At 32.6% G+C, this 26,538-nt stretch overlaps 1 protein-coding gene across 1 annotated transcript in view; it reads left to right on the top strand.

Moving 5' to 3' along the window:
- Nlg-4 (neuroligin 4) overlaps window positions 1-26,538 on the top strand; it is a 263,720-nt gene that overhangs the window by 39,342 nt on the left and 197,840 nt on the right. The window contains exon 2 of the mRNA XM_072907336.1: window positions 24,958-25,325. The gene's annotated coding sequence lies outside the window, so the exon portion shown is untranslated. The remainder of the gene's footprint in view (window positions 1-24,957; window positions 25,326-26,538) is intronic.

Genomic DNA, 26,538 nt, shown 5'->3' with positions numbered 1-26,538 from the left:
ATAGTTCTATTAAGAAAAATAACGTTTCTATCATAATTTTCATAAATAAAGAGAAAAATCAGACGGAAAAATAGTACATATTTAAACCAAATATTTATTATAATAATATTAATGTAATAATATTATATTTTTGAGATGATTATTATAATATTATAATAAAGTTATAAATATGAAACAATTGCGTTAACTGTACTATATAAATTTTAACATGCTACTAATTTTGTTCTGTATACAAGAAAAATATTATACTCGTTTTAAGAATATTTTTATTCTCAATATATAATTCTCGAAATTGAGATTAAACAAATACAAATTGTTTGAAAACATTTAATATAGTTCCACCAAGAAAAATAGATTCTTATTTTTCAAGAATAATTTTCAAAAATAGAGAAAAAAATCTTGATTGGACACAGTATATATTTGAAACAGAAAATTGTTTTATAGTCCAATTTATCAGAAAAAATATTGAAATTGATAGAAATTTATATAACAAAATATCTAAAAATGACAATATTTTTCTGATTGTGGCTAGCAAGTTTGTGCAAGTTTTACAATCAAAACTTTTTGATAAGTTTTACATCCCTCATTATTGTTTTAATACTTATAAGTACTTTTCATAATGTTTGTGCATTAATTATTTCGTATACAGATTAATTTTAGCAATGCCTTTAATTTTTTATATACTTTTTTCTTTATTAGGATTTAACATAAAGTGTGGTATAATTTCTAATTTAGAATATCTAAAGTAATGCTAATGTAATATATATTTGTAATATATATTTAATGTATAAATCTATGTAATATATATAATATTAATAATATATGCTTTAAGTAGCCACATTGTAATTTCTCAGCCGAATGATCAAGGTACTATACGTTCCTTTTGCGAAAGACCCTTTAGTGATAACGTAAGGATGAATTATGAATGTGCTTTATGTAGCCATTGTACAGGAAATGCACTAGCTTTGACAAAGATACGTATATGTATGATTATTGAAAATAAAATTATTATTACAATTTGAAATACACTATTCCAAAAATTACCAATACCTTTTGAATTTTGATCATAAGTTTAAATATTTGATTCTGACTTCCTAAAAAATCTATTTCAATTTTTTTAACAAAAATGTAATAAATTTTTATAATAATTATAATAATAGTTTCTGTTTTTTTTTATAATAAATGATTCGTTTGGTCTATCGAAAGAGTGTTTTGAATTTTATCCAAAAGAACAGACAAATTTGATTCCAGGACTATGAAATAAAATTTTCTGACCGTATGTTTTTTCTCGAATGAATCTTTAGAGTAATTTACCGCATATACGTCTTTTTAAAGCAAGAATAGTTGCGGGTTTCTCGTAAATTGGGGACGTGGTTCGGGAGGCAAAAGCCACGGCAGCGGTACAAATTACTACTAACATTACCCCGAAAGCGATCCGGGATGCATAAACGGCCCGTGTTCCCGAAACCTCAATAGCACGAACCGCGAACAATGCGTAGGCACCTCCCTTCCTCCCCTCCTTCCCTTTTCGTAGCTCGCAACCCCCGACCATTCGTGCCCATTCGCGAACCGCAGATCCGTTAGGAGTGAACGTATGTAGGTACGTGCGGAGGATAAGCCCTAATTTTTCACATGATCAATTAGATCACGTCGATCGAGAACGGATAAATGGCGATACGATGGGCGGAGGGTGAACACATCGACGTCGGCGATGGATCTGGGGTCTTGAAAGGGGGAGTGGAACGGGGAAAACAAATCGACGTCGAGGGGTTGAGAGATAAATACGTGAGATCTATCATGCTCAAGATCTCGATCTTCCACGACGAAACGAGAAAACGCACGGCCAGAGGTTACTGAAAAAATGCGTGTAACGTCTTTAACTCGGTTTCCCGACGATCCAGGTGTACTAAGAAAATAGAATTGCAGCAGCGTGTGGTTGAGGTATAATTGAGAATAATTGAGAGAAGTCACTGGGGAATTTCCTTTACGTGAGAAAGTACAATTTTCTTTTCTCAAGTTTCTTTGTCTTAATTTTAATTTTGACGTAGAAATCTATAAGAGAGACGTGTCCTCGCTTCGTCCTACATAAAAAAAAAATTGTTTAAACAACAATATATAATCTTCTTAGAAAGATTTGATAATCTTAAATTCCAATGATATTGTAATTTTATTTTAACCCTTACTCCGTATTGTTACATGTTTTTTTTTGGCACCTTCTAACTGTACAGATGGGTCAGCGTATCAAAAAAATCTGAAAAAATATATATACCTTCTTTGAACATTCTAAATAAAGACTAAGATAATAAATTTGAAAAATAATTTACTTAAATAAAATATGCTAGTGGTCCTTCCAACGTTTTTTTTTTCTCTATTCATGAAAATTATTTTTAAATAACGAGAATATATTTCTTGATAGAACTATATTAAATGTCTTCAAACAATTTATTAGTTTGTATTCGTTTAATGCTACATAATCTCATTTCAAAATTTGCACGTCGAGAATAAAGATATCCTCAAAACAGGAATCTTTTTTCTGTGTACAAGTATATTACGTAGACTCTAGAATGCGTAACGAAAAGTACCAAGAATTTTTGATTCTAAGAAGTATTATTTTAACGAAAACCAAACATTCACTTTCCGCAGAAAAATGTGTACGCTCTTTTTTTAAAATAAATTAGTATCAAATTAAAAAAAAAAAAATTAATATCAAATTAAAACTTATATAAATACTTCAATTAATACAATCATTGTTTCACATATATAAAAATATAAGGTAGCTGTCCCAGTTATAAGCCATTTAAGGTTGTTAACTACGATTTTTTTATGTTTAAAAAAAGGAGTCTAATAAGTCGAATATATATTTTACATAATAATTATCTGAACTTTTAGCTGTCACATTTAATAAAAATAAAAAGGTTTTTATTTATACATAAAATAATTATTTAAATTTTAATAACTGTCTATTGATGACCCAGTTATAAGTCATTAATAATCTTTTTGTCCCAATTGCAATACGAAACAACATACTTCTTGTTTTGCAGAGAAATATAAACTTACTTCATTTACGAAATATGTAGTCTTTCTTACTACTATTGACATTTACACTGCAAATTAAACAAAAACATGGCCAGATAAAAATTCTTTTTTTAATTTTTTTGCGATATTAAGTTAAAATGTGATATTTTACTAATAGATGGCGTGATAATATTTCTTTTTAAATATGTTTAATAATTAATTATAATAAATATGTTAAATAATCGATTGTTTAATAAAATAAATTAAAAAGCAAAAGTGACTTACAACTGGAGACAATTACCTTACTCTTCTTAAAAAGATTCTATATATATATAATCTCCTTAGAAAAATTTGGCAATCTTAAATTTCAACAATATTATAGTTTTATTTTAATATTATAATAGTCATTTCAAGGATATAATTATCTTAATTATATTATCAACTTCACATTTTATTATAATAATTTTTTAATACTATAATATCCATCCGACATGTTTTCCTCTATTTACGAAAATTAATCTCGAATGGTAAACATATTTTTCTTGATAGAACTGTATTAAATGTTCTCAAACAAGCAATTTGTATTCATTTAACGCTATGTAGTCTCATTTCAAAATTTATGTAACGAGAATAAACATATTCTGAAAACGGGAATAGTGTTTCGATTTTCGAAATCATCAGGTCGATGATTCCATATAGTTATCAATTCGGATATAAATTTATACGACGGAAATATCAACGGAAATATATCCATCAATATAATATTTTATCGGATTGAATCGTTTTTTTTTTTTTTTTTTTTTTTTTTTTTTTTTTTTTTTTTTTTATTTCATCGCAATGGATTTTCTTGGTATCGAATATTTTTTAAATGTATATCCGCCAGCGATCTCCCGGCAATTCTCTCCGAATCCGCCAATTTATTCGCATCACGTTACAACGTTAATTACAAAAACAAAACGTTTATCGGCTGCGGCTACAAAGCCACTAAGCCCCCGGCAATAAAAATGTCTCCTAGGCGGCTTCATGCTCTGGTCAAAGTGCAGCTGCGGCACTAAACCGTACGTGCACTTAAAAGCAACGCTTAAAGAGAGCAAAGGGATGCCGGGGCTAAAAAGGCCAGGAAGCTCTCTCGGCGCAAAAAAGTGGGATAAATTGGGGCAACTGCTCGTAACGTTTCCTACATCGTATCGACAACATGTACAGCGAATACGTGTGCGATCAGTCGTGTCTACGTGAATGACGTCTAACACACGGGGGAGGATAAGCCGCGTCAAAGGGTCCAGCTTTTTTGAGAATACTACCGGATACGATCGCATGAGTCATCATTCTTTGATCAGTGCAGTATATGAGCAAACATTTTCTGAAAGTGTGCGGAAAAGATCGCGGGGGATCGCTGGCAATCCCCTTTCCTTTGACGGCGAAGATCCTTCGGTCGTCCATCTCTTGGAAATGTATATCTCACGTCAACGTTACCTTCATTGTTAACGGTTTGAATTCAGGCGAATCCATTGAAAGTATTAATGTCCGTAGACCCATAGTAGTTTCAGTAGCGCAGATTTCTCGGACATTCGAGACGACGTGTCTTTAAACAAGAGAAGAGAGCTTTTTTAAGGATGTTTAGTACTTATTTTTAAAAATATACGAATTTAATAAAATTTGCACAGATTGTTCTGATACATGTTCAGACACTTATAAAAAAAACCTAGAGTTGATTCACTAAAGCAATCAAAAGTTATAAGGATTTTAATTTGCAATGAATTTACCCGTCGATATTATTATAAATATAATTATTTTGTCGATCTAATTATAAGTAAAAATATTAATATAATTATAAATATAATTATTTATATAAATAAGTATAAGTAGAATTGTTTCTGTCCTTTTTAGCCCTTAAATTGATACGATTACAGATTTTCTATCTTATAAAAAACCTATGATTGTGTTGATTTAAGAGCTAAAATAGATAGAAATAATAATAGGAATTTATTCAAAATTTGCAAAAGTATAGTTTAAATATAGAGGAAATATTTGATCACATAATTTTGGTCAAGTACTGACTAGTTCAAAAGATATTGAATATAATTTTCTCAATTTCCTCCTATTATCCGAGATGACATATTATTTATTGTGAAAACGTGGCAACATAGTATTCAGCTGAGCCTTCTTTTGACATTTTAAATAACCTATCTTTTCATCTGAAGAAACCTCTATATACAAACGTGTAAGCGAGAAGCGACTAGGCCTCATATGTCAATTTGCAATTTGACCAACTTATGAAAAACTACCATGTTGCCACATTTCTTTCTTCTCGGAGAAATGACAAGTTATTAAATTTATCAAAGAAATAGTTAAAAATCTTCTATATTTTGTCATTATTCACTATTATAAATTTTATTCTGACATTTTAAATTACTCTGTACGAGTAAATTCTTTTTATTTTTATAATTCAAATTTTATGCCGTAATGTTGAAATCGAGGTACCGTCAATGATAAAAGTTTCTCATTATAATTTAAGAAACACGAAAATTTTCCGAAAAAAAGCAACAGAAGTTTGAAAATATATTTCTACACTCTAGCTATGAATAAATAATAAGATTTTATGCAATCTTTATACTAATCATATATTAAGATATAATGAGAAAAGTATATGTTTGTCAATTTCGACTACTTTTTGCTCCGATTGTAGGTGCTAAACAACCTTAAATAACAGATAAATTCCTCGATAGCTTTCCCCTCTCCCTCCCCCCCCCCCTCCCCTCGGCCTAGGCTCTCTTCTCTTTACGACGTTCTTCATCCTAGACATATTGCAGGGAACTTTGATCTCGCGGAACTTTAAATTTTTGCAATCCACCTCTCGAGCCGTTCGCTCGAGACGCGGGGAATCTTTGAAGCTTTGTATTGTCAGACCCGGCCCGGGCTTTTCAGAGAAACCGCCGGGGTTATATTCTCTCGAAATCCATTCCGCCAAAAGTGCTCGCTTCAATTTAAACGTCACCGAGCCGGGAAATATCGCGGCAATTTTTGCGTTCGCGAAAAAACGCGAACAGAGAAGAAAGATTCTCTCCGCCATTCGGTCCCACCCGCCGTTCTCTCTCTCTCTCTCTCTCCTCGTCCGATATTCGGTATGCATAATCTGAAGATATCCATATCTATAACCTGACCGACGAAAAGCGCCTCGTTGGCCGACCACCAGTGGGAAATGAGAATAATTTATATTCAAGTAGATATATGCACCCTTCCGTCTCTTAAATCGAGAGTCTGTGTTTTTCCCGCGAGCGGGAATCGCGGTCGGACATTAACGTTGCCGTGAAATAGAGTCGTTCCGGCTAAAAATTTACATACAAAGCGTCCGCTCGCGTCCTCAGTCTCGTTAAGGTTCTCGTTAAAATGATACGACTTCTTGGAACCAAAAATTCTTGGAACTTTTCGCTACGCATTCTGGAGTTTATATTGTGGTCGCGAGAAAAAAAAAAGGACTATTCCTGTTTTGAGAATATTCTTTATTCTTGACATGCAAATCTTGAAATGAGATTATGTAGCGCTAACCTTTTGCGGTACGCTCAGCGGCACCTTTTTCCACACAATTTTTAATTATTTTAATGAATTTCTTGACGTTAAAAAGTGGTTCTTTTTATTTTCCCTAGTACATGATCAGTGTAAAAAAGAAGTAGGCGACTGCACCTTTATGTTTGCATAATTATTATAAACAAGTAAATAGTCAAAAATGTATGTTTTTTATAAAAAAAATTTTCTATTAAATTATTATCAACATCGAAACAGCAATGTTGACACTTATTCAAGACACTTTGAAATAATTTTCAGAATTTTTTCAAATTTCTTCAATACGTTGTTTTTACTATAAATTAATAATCACATTGGAAAAAATAGAGAAATGAATATTTTCTACTGTAAATCTAAATAAATAATTTGAATATCTATTATAATGTGATGATCTAAGAGTTTTTTGATCATTGAATTTAAATCTGACTGTGAGATCAAAATTTGCAAATTAATTCAAAATAGTAAATTTAATATAACGGATCAAAATTAAAAATTTTTTTTTTTTAATTTTAAAAATCTGACTTTATAAATTCATCATTAGCGACGTATCAAACTTTTAAGTATAAAGTTTCAAAAAAATCGATATAATACAAAAATTTGTGACACAAAAAGTTAAACAAAAAGTTGCTTGTTCAAAAATATTTGATATTGGTTTCACAAAATATGTATATACATATATTTTTACAATTCAAAAATAATGTTTATAAAGAAAGAAAAAAATATCGGATGGAATAATGATATATATTTAAATTAAAAAATTATAAGAAAATTAAAATAATAATATTATATATTTGTGAGAAAACTAACATTAAAATAAAAATATAGTATTGTTGAAATTTAAGATTATCATATCTTTCGAAAATTTTAAATCCTTCTAAAATTTTAAATTCTTTCAAAAATTATATATTTTTGCTTGTATATATAAATATAAAACAGTGATTACGTTAACTGAAGTGTATAAATTTTAATTTAACACTAATTTTTTTCCGTTTACAGATTATTTTAGAAAAATGTACGTAAACACAATTGTAGTTGTCTGCGAAAAGTGAATACTTGAAAATTAAAGTTTCCAATGTGTCGGCTTCGTGTAACATGCGGTAAATATATTTGCAAACTTTGTTCCGCAAAATATGCGTCAGTTTACAACTGTAATACATTTTGCGTTTGCCATCTGGGAAGTTACACGAAGTATGTATAGCAAACTGACATTCTCAGACATTTTGTGATACACATAGAAAGCTATCTTTAAATAACCATTGAAATAACCAATGATATTTTAATATGCATATGTATCTGTAAAAGAATTTTACGACGGTCCTCGGGGACGACGAGTGTTTTTGCGATACTTTTTTTTTCTTTTTTTTCTTTTTTTAATGCCGGTGATATCTTTGCAAAAAAAGCCGGTATATCCGTTAAACCAACATCAACTCGTTCCGCATGGACGCGTTAATATAGGACGCGCGAATCGATATCGCGACGCGGATAACGAAATCTACGGGCGCGACGCTTTTAATACGTCAAAGCGCGGCGGGACAGAGGTAGGTAGCGGCCAGAGGGTCATCTTTCAAAGGGTTCAGTTCGCCGTAACAAACGCATTATTGCCGTTATAGTTGCGCATCGAATGATACAGATAAATTACATTCTGATCGAGCACCGCGTTATTAGCGCTCTTCCTTTTTCCCCCTTTTCTCATCCTCTCTCCGGCCCCTGTTCTTTTATCTAACGGTGCGTTGAAAATGATTGCGTTCTGTCTCTCTCTCTCTCTCTCTCTCTCTCTCTCTCTCCCGATTTGCGCGTATTACGCGTTAAAAATACACGCATTGTGCGCGAATGCGGAAAACGCGCGCGATTGTTCTCTCTCTCTCCGTCATTGCTTATTACTTGGATGACCGCGTTCGCGAAATATTGTAATTAATGCAAACACAAATGACTGTTTCACACCAAAGCGATCACTTTTCGACGCGGAAAAAAAGAGCTCACCAAACAATTAGTTATTTTGCGTGTTTCGAAAGTTTTAAATACCACTGAACGCGAGATTGTGAAAATAAAAATGACAACTACGAGAAATTAGTGAAATTTTATATGGGGATAAAAAAAAGGGGGATTTAAATTCGTCGAAAAATTTGAGAGAGAACGAGCGAATGCGTTCGGGCACCCTGTATACATCAGCCGGGAAATTCCGAAAGTGCGCGTACTCGGGGAATGGTAGAAGCTTGTTTCCGCTTTTATTCGAGTGGCTAATTAAATCCAAGATATTGTGCCGAGCGTAAAATTACTACTTGCAACGATGTCTGAGAATGAATAAGGAGCAGTCTGAATGGCGGAGAAATTCGTCTCTGAAAACCCTGCCACGGCGAACGCGCTTGAATTTCACGAGCAAGAGCGAACGCACTCGGCCATTGATTATAGTAACACAATTATGCGCTTGTATAGAAACCGGGTTTTAAGAGAGCACCGAGAAGGAGAGAGAGAGAGAGGGAGAGAGAGAAGCTCGAAGATTGTGAAATCTTTAGGTGGCTTCGCTGCGAGCTACATAATTAATTGACTTTTTAGACAAACTTGGCAATTAACTCATTATTGCGTCAACCAAGTATTGTAAGGAAGGCTACAAAGACTTTTGCAATCTCATTCGGGGCTTTTAGATCCGCCGAAAGAAAAGAAAATCAAAAGGTCATTTAAAGTAAAAAATTACGATAGGAATGAAAATATCTGCGAAAAACAAGAGTATATACACAGAAAAAAATTAATGTCAAACTAAAACTTATATAAGATTTATCTTAATCTAATTTAACAATAAGTTAATGCGATTGTTTCGTATACAAGTAATAATATATAATTTTAAATTTCAACAATATTATAATTATATTTTTATAATTATAATTTTAATACATGTTATAATAGTCTCACAACAATATAATATTATTATCTTAATTTTATTATAATAATTTTTTTCGTTTAAATATATGTATATTTGTCCACCCAAATTTTTATTTGTGAAAATTATTCTTGAATAACAAGAATATATTTTTCTAGTAGAAAGAACTATATTAAATGTCTTTGAACAAGCAATTTATTATTTAATGTTATATAATTTCAAAATTTGCTTGTCGAGAATAAACATATCTTCAAAACAAGAATAGTCTTTTTTCTAAAAAAAAGTATACAAAAGAATTATAAAGTAATATGATAATGAAATCTCACAATATTAAATTTAAAAAATTATCTTAAAATTTAACAAATTCAAGAAAATAACAATTCAGTCATTTAAAACCATGCAATTATAAATTTACTATAATTTTAATTATTTAAGTAATAATATATAATCTTTTCAGATTTAATAATTTTAAATCTCAACAATATTATAATTATATATTTATAATTATAATTTATTACATTAGAATTTTAATACATATTATGCTAGTCTTAAGACTATAATATTTATCATCTTAATTTTATTATAATAATTTTTTGGCTTAAATATATATTTGTCCACTCAACATTTTTATTTGTGAAAATTATTCTTGAATAACAAGAATATATTTTTCCAGTAGAAAGAACTATATTAAATGTCTTTGAACAAGCAATTTATTATTTAACGTTATATAATCTTATTCCAAAATTTGCATGTCGAGAATAAATACAATATATCTTCAAAACAAGAATAGTCTTTTTTTTAAAAGAAAAATATAAAAAAGATAATGAAATCTCACGATATTAAATTTAAAAAATTATCTTAAAATCTAATAAATTCAGGAAAATAACAATTCAGTCATTTAAAACCATGCAGTTATAAATCAACTATAATTTTTATCATTTTTATTATTATAAAATGATTCATCAACAATTTATTTTTAATCATAATACTCAACATACAAATAGATTTTTAGTTTTTATTAACGCTGATATAAAATAATCACTGCTATGACAAATCTGAGATTATTAATCTCTATTAAATTTAATTATCTCAAAAAACTACTGTGTCAACCTCTACCGTCGTATTCTTATCGAAACACGAAGCTTGCGACAAAACGAGACCGGGAACGGCATCTCATTTGATGTCTGCGGGCGACAATACCTATTTAGTTCCCGTTGGATTGCGGGAGAAAACAAGAAGGGGCGTCGAGAGAAGAGGCGAACGGAAAAGGGCGAGGGAAGTGGATGGGGGAGGATTTCGTTTCGCGAATCTCTGTTGCCTAAAACAGGGATGCGCGAGTATAACACGAAGAGGGAGATATGCAAAGTGACGAGCGCTTTATGCAAAAGCCTCCTCCACCACCAATTCACTTTCTGTTCTTATCGTTTCCTCCCCTTCTACGACGTTTCACTATGTCAAGTAGTCCCTCCCTCCCCTCCCCTTTATTTATCCTATTAAGCGTGTAACGACATCGCTCTGGCGAGTGGACATCCAATGAATTTCGGTGATGTTTATACGGGTTTGATTGGAAAGCTTATTTGTCAAGCGTGACATATGTGTAATACAGGAAATGAATGTGCGACGAAAGGAAGGGTGGTTATAGCAAGTGTTACATATCAATACTGTGTTTTAAGCCTTGAGCTTAATTAATTAATTTATTCAAATTTTGTCTCCCTTTTTTTATTTAATATTATATTTGTATTAATTTTTTATATTTATTTATTATTTATGTATACATATATTATTAATTCTTTAGAAAAATACTTGAAAATGTTTAAAAAATTTTACAGTCTTAAACAATAATCACACAATAATTTGCAACCGTCGTGGATTTATACGTAGAGATTTTTTAAAATATTGTGTTTAATTTCTCTTTAAATGTACGTGTGTGTGTGTGTATGTGTATGAAATACTATTTTTTAAAACTTTTTAAAATTACAATAATAGAGGTCGAAAAATTGTATTGCACATCAGAAAATAACTTGAAATGATTAGATTGAAAAAAGTTATTCTTTATTGAATCGTATTATTGTCGACGCTTCAATGGTTCGTTTAAAATCGCAAAAAGCACTGAAAAATACAGCATTGCGGGTTCCAACACCTTTCGCTCGCTGCAAAAAGCCGGAAATCGATTTGTGCATGTTATGCGAAAAATCACCGATAAATCCTGCCATTGGAAAAAAAATAATAAGCCCTGACGAGAAAAAAACAAAAGAAAAAAGAAAAAGAAGGGGAGGAAAATTGCGATTTTTCGTAAAACAACGGCGCGCAAACACACACGTGGAAGGAAACACCCGTAAGAGAAACACGCAGTTGATTAGCGATATTGTTCAAGAGACGCGGTGCCGGTTCGTATTGTGAATACCATCGCTGCTGCACTCAATCTGGTTTAGTCGGGCTATCAAAGCAGCGGATTACGTTTATGCGCACTTGCATAGTAGTGGCACGAGAGTCCTTGCATACGCGCTTGGCGTTTGTAGTCTACATATATAATATCTCCATTTTGTGCAGCAAAACGTATAACAGTTAAGCGCCACAATATTACAGTCTTGAGATATTTTAAGACGCAGTCAGATTTTTTTTAACAACCAGACCAGATTTCTAAAAATGGTGATAAATCATCATTTATCAGCCGTTCTGGGACAGCGTCCCCTCAAGTGCTCTAACCGAGTTTCATTTTATAGTAAGTAATTAATATTACAATAAATAATTGAATATGTGTATATATTACGATATATGTGTGTATACAAAGCATCTCTTACAAGCATTATCAACCAAAGAGAAGATGTAAAAGATTAAGATTATATAATTTGCATTTAAGATATTACACATATACGTTCTCGGGAAATTCATTTTACAATTTTGAATGTTATTTAAACATTTGTTCGTAAAATTCTGATTTTATGAAAATATTCTTCACAAAATCAAGTACATCATTAAAAGCCTTAGTATTAAATTCTGCCTAAATTTAAATCTGCACAAAATGTATAAAACATGCAATGTTTTTAAGTTGTAAAATGATATCGATCAAGTAATTAGTGATTACGTAAATTGACATCTTAAATTAGGGTGGATACTAATTGATATGGTCTTCTCTTGTCTTAAATTTTGAGACAAGATGAGATTTTTAATTAATCAGAAATCATTAATCAACGTAATACAAGATTAAGAGTGTCAAGTTTATTGGTCTTGTCAAGATTATTAATTAAATAATATTAAAATTGTGTACATTTATAAATTAAATAAGAAAATATTACTATATTATATACAAATTTAAAGAATTTTATTTAATAAATAAAACTATACATATTAACAATTTAAAAAACAATTAATACAATAAACAGAATAAACAATATAAAATTGTACACAATTATTTAGCTGTACAAAATATTATATGTACATATATTATGTTTTGTGAAAAGTAAACGAGTAGTAATTATCTTAAATTATATTATAAAAATCATATAAAAAAAATATCATTCTAAACAGTTGTTTAATATTGAATAAAATCAAGAAATTTTCAACAATACAATATTTTCGACGAACATTCTGTCTCGCATTTTAGAATTCACACATATTTAGCCTACATTTCCTACTATTTATCTTTAATTTGAAAACATGTAGAAGAAAAGAATGGCATTTTTAGCCCAATCCAAATGATCAACAAAGAGCACCGGACGCGGAATTAATTCTTTCCGAGCGTAATTATTAATCAGAGCTGGGTGCGCTGAAATCCTCCTGACAGTTGCGACAAGACTTCGATATAACGCGCAACGGCTCGACAATTTCCGCGAAACTTTTCCAATTAAATTTTCGCTGTTCTGGAGAAAAGTAATGCGCGGCCCGGAGCCGCCGCGAGCGAGTCCGCCGGATGCGGACGAGACTTGCGACGACGCCCGGTGATTGATGGTTATACCCGTTTTACCCCCGAGTAAGCCGCTTTTTCCCCGCTAAATTTCTGCATAAGTACGTCGAGCCCTTCCCTCGTAATGCCTTCCACTTCCGGTCGCGCCTCTTGTCAGCGATACATTAGCAAAACGGGCTTTAGGAGCCAGGATTGTGACGGAGGAAGCGAGAAAGATTAGACAGATTGTCCGGAAGAAAGACATTTGTATTTGGCAACTTTTTTTTTTTTTTACAAATATAATCTAGGATACTTTCTTATCAATTTTGATTTTTTTTTAATTTATATATATATTTAATTTATTATATAATTATTTTTGTATATATATGTTTAAAAGTTATTTTATATTTTTAAAAAATTTTATATACAATTTGGATTAAAATTTGAGAAGATTTTGTTTTATGTATTTAAGAATTATATTTTTTATAAATATAAAAAAATATAATTTTTCGTGAGACTACTGTTTTTTTTTTTTTATTAAATAGCGATTTAGACGTGAGAATTATGTAAAAATCTTGCATTTTGAAAGTGCTAATAATTTAATAAACATATTGTACAGTGTTATTACGTAATGTCAGTTGTACTTGTGTTACGTGATTTTACGATACCGATATCAAAAATTTATAAGTATAAGAACTAAGAACCGAGAGAGAGAGAGAGAGAGAGAGAGAGGCAAGTGAGACAAGATTGTTACAAAATACAAGAAATACGGAAGGTTTTAGGTTGGCAGGAGACCATCTGCGTTTCAACCGCGGTACAGTTATTCGACAAAACATGAGTGATGTAACCACATCGAGGCGCACATTTTACAATATTTCTCGACTCACTCGGTTACTATTTTCCCTATTGCCACATCGGGTGTTAAAAGTATTCTAGACGCCACTGTAGATCTTAATCTTAACTTTATTAATCTTCGACGAAGTCGGTAATTTATTTCACTCTACCCTCGCTCCCGCAATATATTATCAATACACACAAAGGACATTATAAATAAATTGGAATATAAATTTAAAGTCCGGCGCAAGAAAGAGAGAGAGAGAGAGAGACGTGAATGTGCAAGTTTATCGGGTAGCGTCGACGAGCCGGCAAGAAAAATTGCGGCTGTCCTGCAGGCAGCATGTAATTAACTCGAACAAGTCCTTTCATGTTTTCTCTCTCTCTCTCTCTCTCTCTCTCTCCCTTTTTTCCAGACTCTCCTTTTTTCTTTACGCGTAGCAAGAATTGTCAGAGCAGCAGCAGCGGCGACGCAGGCAGCCGGCTGACATAGACAAAGACCGCAACGCCGCTTTGTTTCGCACAAAAGCCTCGCGACGCGTCCGGGAGCGAGGAAAAATAATGGGAAAATGTAATAAATCGCGTGATTAATTAACCCACATTTGCCTCGGCGAAACACATCCGCCAAAGGACACCTATTCTCCTTCCCGGATCCGCCGGATATGCCCGAGTGTCATTATTTTATTTATAGCAAAGTCAAAGACGCTAACGTTCAGAAATGATTTAATAACTCTCTGTAAATTAATAATTGATTTCGTTTGTTTTAATTAAAAATTCAATAAATTATTTACACAGTTTATATTGATTATAAATTTAATAAATTATTTTAACACAATGTATTCTTTAATTCACAGACACGTATGTATTAAATATATAACGTCAGTAAACCGTGTATAAAATTATGTCAAGTTTGCGTAATCGAAAATATGTCAAAATATTTGTTTCAATTATATTTATTAATATTCATGAAGTACAGAGAGAAAGAGAAAGAGAGAGAGAGAGAGAGAGAGAGCCGTGTTTTTAGCACGTTTTACATGATTGAAAAGAAATTAATGAAACTGCGACGCGGTGGAAAAAAAAATAATAAAATTAAACGTCAGGTGGAATAAAATGGGAGAATATAGAATTACAGTCGGGAAAAAAAATCTCGATATATATACATATATATATATATATATATATACACGTGTTACTCTTGTAATTCATTCGATACACATCTTAAATTTCGCAACGTAACATCACTATTTTCGCTCTGCGCTCTGTGTAATAAATAGCGGTTGTCGATGAAACGCGATTCCGATCGGCCGCGCTGTGTTTCGTCCTGTGACGTAGTATTACGACAATCTCGTAATTACATCGGCCGTTGTGGAACAGATGATATAATATAGCGGGAGTGTTATTACGGAAAACGCGAGCTCCCGCCCGTCTCGCTCCGCGTGCGGATTGATTAATAATACACGGGTGCGCCGGCGACGTAATTAAATTTGTCAGGCGTGAAATCTATATCGCGCGTGTTATTCCGATTTTACGCGCGTCGCATAGATCACGCGGAACAACGATCCTTACACAGCGCGGAGAGGGGGAGGGGAGGGGGGGGGGGGGAAACGGGTTTGCCGATCGGCAACGACACGTCCCACATCGCAATGACATGAATAATTCTCAGGTGTACCGGCCGTTATATTTCCCGTTATTTAAAATAATATTGATAAATCTTGCGCGCGTGTGTAACATTTTTTTTTCTTTCCCGCCGCAGAATTTAATTAGAAATGCTAAATGGTATTAACTGCGATTACTGAATTATACAGGCAGCCTCCGCGCTTTTCTAACTCGAGAGAGAAAATTAAAAAATACGAGTTTTCCCTTTACGTTTAATATTATAAAGTAATATTGTGTATTGCGGTGAAATAAAATGAATTTCTGAAATATCTCGGTGTGCCTTTTCACGCTCAAAAGAGAGGCGAAACATGAGGTAATTCAGGCTTATATCGAGGTATCGATCTATAATCTTCGCAACTTCGAGAGGCCGATTGAAGACTGCGGTCCTTTGATAACGCCCGCTGTCTTATTTCCATTCGACTTGGAAAGTTGAACTTTTCGTCGCTCACGTGCTCTATCAAGTTTTCCTTCTTCTTTCTTTTCCTCGCTTCGAGAGAAAAAGATCCAACTCGATCTCGCCGGCAAAATAATAAAAGAAATTCGTTTAAAATTCACGAGCCACGCTTTTCGATCAAAGGTTCCATTTGATTCGAGCATTTAAGCAGCAACTAAGGAGCCAGGAATCTCAAAGTTAGGATCTACGAGGATTCGGATCTTGAAAATCTTACTCAGAAAAAAAAATTAGTATCGAATTAAGACTTGTATATCAATCAGTCAGTCTTCAACGATATTATAATTTTATTTTAATATTATAATATTATCTTAATTAAATTATAATAATTTTTCGTTTCAACATGTGCTACTTTTATCCATCCAACATTTGTTTTTATTCTTACAAATTATCTTTAAATGATAAAAATATCTTTTTCTTAGAATTACGTGTATTAATCTCATTTCAAAATTGTGTCGAGAAAATAAAAATATTCTCTAAACAAAAGAATAGCTTTCTTTACCAATTGATTCCTTTCATTATTCTATTTTTATAGTAAAAGTATTAAATATAAAGAGGTAAGATAATCTTGAATTTTAACCGTATTATAATTTTATTTTAATATTATAATAATCATTTCAAAAATTACTCTAATATTACTATTTTAATATCATTATAATAATTTCTTTGGTTTCAATATAAATCATAAACATTATCCTCCGAAAAATGGAATCTTTTACTAGATATTTCATACTTTACATAAATTATGTCGAATTAATAAAGTATAAAATATCTCATTCATTAAAATATTAAATTTTTCCTCATCATCTACCTTTTTAACTTTTTACGTAGAATATTGTGGGGAATCAATTTATATAAAAAATTTAGGACGGTTCCATATAAAAAATAAAAACGGACGATCTTCATAACTCGAAAAGATTACGGAGTAAAAGAATTTTATTACATGCACTTTGTAACTCAAAGCCGTGCAAATTTCTCTTATTAAACTTTCTTGCAAGATATTCCCTCGGACTTTCATGGATAGACAACTTGCATGCAATATCCAAGCTAATTTTTTGTTACCGTTTGTGAAGTAAAAATTATTCGTAATAAGAATGGAAAAGTCGCGGAGATAAAGATAAAGCCGACGTCGACGTGTGAGGGTAATTTATTCCGAAAACATTAACGTCACCCTTTCTTTACCCCCCCCTCCCTCCCTCCGCCTCTCTTTTAAAGAATGATTAATCCGCAAGGCTTACATTATGCAACAAAGACGCGTCTGATAACATTGAGGCGTAGCATTGAGACGCGATAAGCGCGGAGTTAATTCGGCCCAAGCGCTATCACGCTCGAAAATCCAAATCCAAACTGCTCCCGGGATGCGACGGTCCGTTGAATGTTTGACCGCACAATATTTGATACCGCCGTCCGTAGATATCCCGCTTCCCGGATCTAATCGTGGCTCGACCCAGATAATGGCTGACAGAAGCAAAGCTGCAGAATTGTTCGCGATTTGAATCCGCACACGGATTTCCAACGAAATTCTATGTACAAAGTGCACATGTACCCTCTCTCTCTCTCTACGCCGTGTGTAGTGAGTGCATCAAATATACATACGGATTCTTCTATATTTGATAATTCCTCGCGATTACGCGATATTAATTAGTAAATCATTCGTTTGCGCAAATATATATATATATATATATATATATATATATATATATATATATATATATATATATATATACGTATATTCTTTATACAACGCGGAGAATTAATTCTATCCGGCTATTAATTTTCAACAAATGCTTAGGTGGAAAATATTTAATGAAAATCAATTGATTGGAAAAACAGCTGCTTTAAATAAATTAAATTTAAAATGTAAATTTAAAGTAACCAATTCAACTCTTGTCTATAAAATTATATTACTTGAAAAACTTTTATTTCAGAAATTTATTTATTCTTTTTTTTAGATTTAAATGTGACGTGTATATTAAAATGTAAAAATTTTTAATTTAGAAAAAAAATTGGGATTATAAATTGATCATTAAACGACAATTATAATTGTTTGACCGTATATATACAGATTGGAATTTATCACACATCAATTTTAAAATCATAAAATAATTTGCCTCTAGAGCGTGATGTGCTCGCTGTCATCGGCGTGACAAATTGTAAAAAATAGCTCGGGATTGCTCGTCAATTCTATTTGAAAGTTGTATTCACCGACGTAGGTGCAAACAAGTGGTAGATTAATATCACGCGACAGTTTAATTGGGACGGCGTGGATTAAACTGGGGATGCGCGCGGAAGGGTCAGCTGGACATTTTTCATGGCCAAGCCAAATAAATAGGACCATCCAGTCCGGCGGTCCTGACGAGCAGATAAATTCCTGTCACGTCGTCGTCCTATTCCCCATCTCCGAAAGCCTTCTGTTTCGTCGATTTATTCCAAAAATTGCAATAAAGTTAGCTCTGATAGCGGAGTGATTTTGCTCTGCAATGGACGAAAAAAAAAAAAAAAAAAAAAAAGATAAAAAAATACCCGGAATAGAAGAATTGACACGGCTCGCTTTCAATCGGCGTCGCATTTGTACCGTCGATTCGATCAGCTGTGGAGCCTGCGAACAATTGGCCAGAAAGTCGGGGGATCAAGCGGTACCGCACCCTCTCTCCGGAAGTAACCCCCGAGGACGGAGGATCCTCGTCCTTCACCGCGAAGTAATCTCGTCTCTGACGAGGGCGCGAAAAGAAGCCACCGATGGAGGGGGGAGAGGGGGGAGGGGATCGAGGGGAGGGAAAATTGAAGGAGGATAATATCCTCTCGGCATCCATTTCGGGTTTTCGCGAGACAAGAGAGCCCCGGCTAAGTTCGTCCTTATTGTTCCGCGAATTGGATTCGGTGGGCTTAGACACAGAGAGAGAGAGGAGAGGCTTTCTCTCTCTCTCTCTCTCTCTCTCTCCCTCTCTCTCTGGAAAATGTTGCGGCCGTATAGTCATTGGCTGGTTAGAAGTACCTTCTATCGTCGCTTAGAGACTCTCTCTCGCTCTTTCTCTCCGCGTAGAAGGGTACTTATCCCTCCCTCCTGCAAACTTTCCGTGCGCTAACAAACTTACGTGAATCCTTCGGTATTTACGGTAAATCGCGCCCTGTGTTGTATAGGGCATTGGGAGGAAATTTGCGTCTTTAAGACCTTAAATAGGATTTTCAAACTCGAACTTTGTTGGCTCTTAGAACGTTTGGACCGTGTGTTCCCCCTATACTTTGTGCCTGTTCTCTAAATATATTTGGAAGAAAAGGATTCGATATTAAATTCCTGATTTATTACATGTTAATAAGATTTCAATTTGTATAATTATTTCCTCTATTTAATTATTATATTTTAAAATTATTGAAAAATATTAGATAATAAAATCAAAATATAATAATAATAATAAATTATAATGAAATTATAATTTATTATTATATTTTTTATACAATAATAATATTAACAACAACTTTTTTGTCATATAATAAAAGTTTTATATCTCTAAATTTATATAATTCTCTCCCCTATTGACTTATTATATTTTCAAAATATGAAAAATTAAATTATAAAATTTAATTAAATAATAATAATACTAACAGTAATTTAAAAAAAAATATAACTCTTTTACTATTTAAAAGTTTCACAACTTTAACGACATTTGTGTAATTCTTCCCCTTATCGAATTATTACTTGTTGAATTATTACACGTGCTCTCAGACGTCAATTAATTACAATTCTTCCAAGAGTCCCTGAACGTACACGTTTTAAAGAAATTTTTTTCTTACGACATTTTCACACTTTTATTCCACTTTCAACTTTCATAATCTTTCTCCGTCTAATATTTTCACTCGTGCGTTCCTCTCTTGCACTATCCATTATTATTTCTCGTAATAATACCGATCTATAACTCTATATAACGTCAGCTTTTACCCAACTCTCTTTCTCTCTCTCTCTCTCTCTCTCTTTTTCTTGAAGGGTCACTCGGGAAGCTCCTGGGTGGTCTTCCGACGTTCCCTTTCCTGTAGAAATGACCATGGCGCAACAAACAACCCACGGGTTATTTGTCTTCGTTCAGTACACCGTGGAAAGCGAGTGGGAAGAAAAGTAGGATGGAGAAGGAAGGGGAAAGAAAGCTGAGAGGGATGGAAACACACGGAAGGGAACCTGAGAGGGTTATGAAGAGAATTCGCGGACGCAGCCGCAGCTGCGTCGCGCTTTCGAAAAAGCTTGCGCTTGCCGAGGATTTCGTTTAGTCTCGGGAAGAGAGGACGGAATTTCGCCTCCGTCCTGAGGGAATTTTTCATTTAACCCGCATTATTTATACGCACGCTTTGGCGACCTCCCAGAATTCCCCGCGAATGTTTCATGCGGAAATTAACGTGCCGTCTCTGCGTCTTTCTGCGAAAATGAAACTGCCTTGTCTTGAGGATTCCGCTGAATGCGTTGCATCGTGAAACTGGTTTAAGCTTCCAAAAGTTAACTGTTATTCAGTTTTAGAATTTATTCCGCGATCTGACAGTACTTAAATGCAGAGAGAGAGAGAGAGAGAGAAAATCCTGGATCCAGATCTTAATTCTGGATTAAAAAATTAAAATTTTAGTTTGCACTAAGAATGCAATTTTATTAATAAAAGTAAACATATTAATCTGGATTGATTGTATTCTAATTAACTGTAATAATTTTCGCCGAATAAATTTCCATTTGCGTCTATCAAATTCATTCACTCTTACGCCCGTTTAGTTCCTCGATTTTCTTTGCGATGACTCGAAACGAATAAAACGAATATATTTAATAATTTTATTATTCATTAATTCTTAATTGCTTTCAACTTGGTTAACTTAACACAATTTATATAACACAGTCATCGATTATAAATTGAATTATTTACAATTAATTTTAATTAATTACAACTTTAATTAGAACCATCAATTTACATAATTAATTATTACTTTACATAATTTACATAACGTTTATCGGAAGGAATTTTAGAATAATTAAAACTATATAGAATATCCTACGGAGAAGGAGCCAGTCCAACGGTGAGACATAGACGGAATTTTCGATAAATCGCCGCAAGGCAACTACATTTACGGGGGTGCATTTGTATACACGCTCGCTGGGAGCGTTCTAGCGATTCACCTTCGATCGATCAGGGGGGGCGGGGGGGGGGGAGAACAGAGGTGGAACCAACCGATGGCGCGATGGCCCCTTGGGTCCTCTCTTTGCCGGCGTCAGAGGCACGAGACGCCGCTTTCTGGCTAGTCAATTTCGCGGCATTGTGCGAGAAATATGGCGGAAATAGAGTTCTTCCGTTGGTAGAGAGAGAAAGAGAGAGAGAGGTGTGTGTTGCGTGTGGCTCCGCGAGAAACACGCGCGCGCGCGCGCGCTCCCTCTTTCCTGCCTGTCAATCTCGTAAGAAAGCACGCCGGCTCTCGTGAATAGCTTTCCGATGCTCGCACACACCACCGCCCCCGTGTCTTCTTCCTGCGCCTGTCATCCTGTCGCGGTGCATTCTCTTTCAGCTGCACCGGGACGCACCTGCTATTCTAGCTGGACCATCTAGTGTCGCGAACCAAGTTGCGAAGAACAAAAATCACCTGTCAAGTATCTTGACAGCATGCAATATTTATGAAATATATATGTGCACAAAGTGTTTGTAATGATTATTTCAATATTTTTTAAATATTTATATATTTTTGTAATCTTGTTAAATAGATTTTAAAAATTTATCATCAATTATTCCAGCCGTTTAAGAAATATTTATAAAATATTACTATAAATATTTATTTTTATTATTGATCCTCGATAATACATCGAATATTTAATTTATATTTTAACTAAATTTTAATTAACTTTAATTAACTAAATTAAATTAATATTTTAATGATATATTTTAATTATGTCAGATTTGATTATATCAAATACAGTTTTTATAATATTTTTTTACTGCATATAAAATATGTATAAAAATGTATATAATATTAAACAAATAAATGGTAAAAATATGTATAAACATTTATCATAAACATTGTTTACTGTTAAAGTAAAAATGTATATAATTAGAAAAAAAGAATAATAGAAATAAATTAAACATTTTTTTTCAAAATAAATAAATATGAATTAACATATATATGAATAAAATAATATTTTATGTCAATGAATAATAATTATACTTTGATAAATGTCGTAGATATATAAAATTTTATATTTATAGCCATAAATGAGTGCATATATGATAGAAAAGAAGAATCTTGTGTTTCCTTTAATTTAATTCCCAAAAAAAGGAAACCGGAGGCCTCTCGAGGAATTAATTTAGGCAAAAAAAAAGTCTTTACATTCACTAATCCGTCTTAAAGAGTAAAAGCCTCCTACTTCCAAATCCTTAAGCTGTTTTACGTCTAAAATCTCCGTGTTAAAATACAGAATCGTTGACTCGCAATTCAAAAAGCAATTACCCGAGTTATTAAATTAAATTAACGCGATTTGCGCAGTTTTCGCGAACAATAAGATTAAATCTCGGCTAGATTCTTACCTCCCCCCCTTTCCCCGTATCCGCGAATCGTTGAAACCGACGATTTGCATCCTCGCGCGAATTATCCAGAGAACGGTGTCGTTAACCGAGCCGCATAGTGCCAGTTTATTCGTCGTCTCGAGTACAGTTGGCCGGGATATACGCAACGCGAGAGTCCGCAGGATTCTCGGACATTGCACGGTCCGGGTATTCCCGACTTATGCGACCGGTAGTCAAGGTTTATGTATATACAACCCCCGAGAAGTTGGCGAGAACGGTATCTGCCGACCGGAGACTATTTGAGTTTGCCAAGTAGCAATAATTGTTCCCAGCACTGTCCAGACGCTGGTGGCATTCAGCTATCGTTGAAATACTCGACCGCCGGCCACCCTTACGGGAAGAGTTGACCGTTCCTAGAACAGTCATCCAGTGTAACATCGAATTTTAGCTTCCTATTCGCGAGATCGACGCGACTTGTAAGCTGGCAAATATCCATGGAAGCAAATTTGCGCGTCATAAGAGACACGATCGGTTTCATTTTTTCTTTATTTTTTATTAAATATACTTTGATGAATATTTGTATAAATATTTATATAAAAAGTAATTTATGATTTTATTAATTAAGAAATTAATCAATTTTTATTAATATAATAATGTATTATTATTTTTAATATTTTAATATTATAATGATATTATAATGAAAATATATAATATAAATATAGGAAGCTAGAGAAATTGAAAGAAAACCGAAAATATTAAACAGATATACAAGTTTAAAGATTATAAATGTTATAATTATTTATTTTGATTTAAACTTTAGTGGCAATAATTTATATTTTTTGAAAAATAATTTTTATTGTTTGAAAAATTGGAGCAAGATTTTCTCAAATTTTCTTTCTCCTCATTTTTCCTTCTCTTTTCCTAATTAAATGATAGGTTTAACACTTCATGCCAGTACATTATAATATACATGAAAAAAAAAAAGAACAAAGAGAACAGAGATCACAGAGATAAAAAGAAAGCAAGAGCATAAGCATGAATTATAAAAATGAGATAGTGAAGGAAAGAAACAGAAAGAGAGAGGGAGGGAGGGAGAGAGAGAGAGAGAGAGAGAGAGAGAGATAGAGGAGAAAGAAAGGTTCGAGGGACTAAATAATGAGAATTGATAATGCAAAGTTACTTTAAGATGCAATGAATTAATGAAGGTGAATTTAGGTTCAATTTGCAATTAAGATGAGTTAAATAAAGTAGAACATAACTGGCTCTGCAGAGTACTAAATTGAAAGGAATCAAGCAAGTTTGTGTCTGTAAAGTAAAAACTCATAAATAAGTCCTTTTAGAATGTACTGTTTTCAATTATCATTTTAGTTAGGGCTCTCTTCAAAAGTCTTTCATTTTCTGCGTGCGAGTATTTACTTATCTTTAGCGAAAAAAAAGGTCATTTTTTTTGTGAAAAAAAAAATAAGTTAAAAATGTGTAGAACAACATTTTTTTCGTACTTTATTTTAGAAAAATTAGATAGTCCTTAATATATATTCACACTTATATATTTATAAGTACGAATGTACAATTTGTGCAATTTTGATTTTGAATTGCCAGCTAAATTATGCAAGCAATCTATTTGAGAATTAATTAGTTAATTATTGACAAACAGCGACAATGAGTTATATTTATATATATATATATATATATATATATATATATATATATATATATATATATATATACAATATTCTCAACTAATTCGATAATTTAACTAATTTATTAATAATCTCGTTTGGTAATCTAATTAATTGCCATATGATTGTCATAATCTGATAGAAATAATCTTGTATATTATTGCTATCAGATTATTCTTTTCACTCTCTATAATGACGTATAATAATATAAAATAATAATATAATTAAATACAGTAAGAAATGTAGTTACCACTTTTATTTGTTAATTTTATAATCTATTTTATTCTGTAATATAATTTAAATAAGAAAAACACTACACAACTTTATAATATTTCTGGACAAAAAATTGTAACCAGATAAATAAATGTAGCTGTTTTTCAAGCTTAAATAGAAATTTTGAAAAGCCATGTCGTGAAATGTTTTGTAAAATACAATCTCGCTTGTGTTTTCAGAAATTAATTATGTCCGTTTCTTTTATGTTTCAGGACACTGCGAGCAACATTCAAAAAGTGACGAGAATTGATTACAAATTAAACTAATTACCACGAAAGAAAAGTAATCACGTAATTAGTTGCACGAAACAATCGAGGAGAAGCGGAGGATGCAGTACAGAAATTTCGCAAATTATGATTTGCAGATGGTCCGTTCCAGACGTATAATGATAACGACATTGATATCTCGTTATCAGCGATTAGCAATTAATTGTTTCTAACGAGCAAGCATATTAAATAGAAATGTCAGAAGACATTCTGAATTGAGTGTGTGTGTGTGTAGTCTTCGTCTATAGTTTGACAATCCCGAAAGAGTCCCACAGAGACGAAAGGCCTAATCAAAGTCATGATTCGCACAAATGGTAAGTTTTAATTATTATATAAATTACATAAAATAAAATTAATTACACATTAAATAAAATTAATCGATAAAATGCACGATTCAATCATTAATTAAAGCTGAAATTGTTTTCCCAAAAGGCAGTGAAATTTTTGTCGCAAAATTGAAAATTTAATCTTCGAACGATACCGCGATTTAAAATTGATTTTACATATCAAATTGATAAAGGAATAAATAATCGCCTCTTTTTTAATTTAATTTTTTATTTCTGATGCCGCGTTTTTGAGAGATCTCCTTTCCTTTTTTTTTTTTTTTTTTTCGAGAAGAATTTTTGCCCCGCCTTTAAATCGACGAGATGGATTAGCCGCGACGAGGTCGCATCATTGATAAGGAAGAGAAATTATCCGGGCGAGAGAGTGACGGGGCCGAAACAGCTTATCTCCTTTTTTTCTCCACCACGTGGCTCACGAGGAAAACGTGGGCGCCGTTGAATTTCCTTCTCCTCGCCAGACCGATAAGTACTGATTTCCATAATGGCTCCACGTACGAGTGCACTCACTTATCCCCTATCCCCTTCTAGCGTTCCCTCTCAACCTTCCCCCCCAACTATTCCCCCTTTCCATACCCCCCGGTCTCTTTGCAACCACCGTTCGTATGTCCTTGCTCTCTATCCCAGCTCGTGGAAACTTCGGCTCTCTCCGTAATCTTATCGCGTAATTCGAATTCAAGACTCACGATAATCGCAACGGGACGTGAGTAATTTTTTGATTTCTGCTCTTTATGTATACGTCAATGTCGCAACTTATTTCCTCGATTTGGCGCTGACAAAGTGCCAAATTTTTTTTTTTTTTAATTTTTTAACGCCCGTTCCTTCCCGACTGATACTAAAAAGTAGTAATAATATAATATAAGAATTTTATTTCTTATTAATTTAAAATTTTAGTCAGAATTGATTTTTTATTTATCGAGATGCTAAAAATGAGAGAAATATTACATGATTTTTTTATTCTATATTTTAAACCAGGTAACAAATGTTTAAGCGTCAAATTATTTGAGTATATTATTTGAACGATTAAATAAAATTAAATATATAATAATATTAAATATAATATTATTTCAAGTATATATACATATAAAAATATTGAGCAGAGATTTCGCAATAATGGTAGATTAATTAGTTTACCTCAGGATATAGAGTTGATTCCGTGAAAATACGACCGAAGTATATGACTTCT

This window comes from Anoplolepis gracilipes, chromosome 15 (assembly GCF_047496725.1).
Source record: "Anoplolepis gracilipes chromosome 15, ASM4749672v1, whole genome shotgun sequence".
NCBI lineage: Eukaryota > Metazoa > Arthropoda > Insecta > Hymenoptera > Formicidae > Anoplolepis > Anoplolepis gracilipes.
This window is presented reverse-complemented; position numbering and strand designations above follow the sequence as displayed.